Here is a 1,331-nt window from a genome sequence, read left to right on the forward strand (position 1 = left end):
TCTCACAGAGCGGCACATTTGTTAGGACTGATGAACCTACATTGACACATTATCACCCAAATTCCATAGTTGACATTAGCGTTCACTCTTGGTGTTGTACATTCTGTATACCACAAATTTATGATGTGTATCCATGATTATAGTATCATGCAGTGGTTTCACTGCCCTAAAAATCCTCTATGCCTTGCCTATTCATCCCTCTCTCACCCCTACGCCCTGGTAACCACTGATTTGTTTTTATTGTCTCCATGGTTTTGCCTTTTCTAGAATGTCATGTAGTTGGAATCATAAAGTATGTAAGTAGCTTTCAGAATGGCTTCTTTCTCTCAGTAACATGTATTTAAGTTTCTTCCATGTCTTTTTTTTTTGAGACAGGGTCTTGCTTTGTCGCCCAGGCTGGAGTATAGTGGTACGATCTCAGCTCACCGTAGACTCAACCTCTTGGGTTCAAGCAATTCTCCCACCTCACCCTCCCAAGTAGCTATGATCACAGGTATCTACGACCACACGTGGCTGATTTTTGTATTTTTTGTAGAGACAGGGTTTTGCCACATTGCCTGGGCTGGTCTTGAACTCCTGAGCTCAAGTAATCTGCCTGCTTCAGCCTCCCACAGTGCTGAGATTATACACATGACCTCCATGTCTTTTCATGACTTGATAGATCATTTATTTTTAAGTACAGAATAATTGTCCATTGTTGGATGTACCATAGTTTATTCACTTGTAAAGTCATCTGGGTTGAAAGACAAAGTTTTCTGATGTCATCTTTTTATATCATTTTTTGCAGGACTGGTGGGATGAGGCATGTGAGGTGGGGGCATGAATATGTGGGGAGAACTCATGTGGTAATAGACTTAATTCATTCACAGTGTTGTACCTATAGTCAATATCTTTATTTTTAAAAAGCTTATATTTTCAAAAACAACAAAAATTATATATAGTAAGTGGCATTGTTTTAAAATTTTCCAATTCTTTAATTTCTCACTCAAGAGAAGACAGGTAGATTCTCTGATCTCTTTTGCCTTCAGTCTGTTGTGATACCACATCTAAGGTAGCCATTGTGAACTTATGAATGAGAGTGAAAAAGGCAAATAATATGTTAGTATTATTATAAAAAGTTTTAATCTTGTGGCTGGCCAGGCCGCACTTCGAGAACATTTGCAGTGAAGAGGTCTAAGTTTCAAATTTTTGTCTTTTGTCTTTGAGATGGAGTCTTACTCTTTTACCAGGCTGGAGTACAGTGGCACGATCTCAGCTCACTGCAACCTCTGTCTCCTGGCTTCAAGTGATTCCCCTGCCTCAGCCTTCTGAGTCGTTGGGACTACAGGCGT

The sequence above is a fragment of the Saimiri boliviensis genome, chromosome 9 (assembly GCF_048565385.1).
Source record: "Saimiri boliviensis isolate mSaiBol1 chromosome 9, mSaiBol1.pri, whole genome shotgun sequence".
Classification (NCBI taxonomy): Eukaryota; Metazoa; Chordata; class Mammalia; order Primates; family Cebidae; genus Saimiri; species Saimiri boliviensis.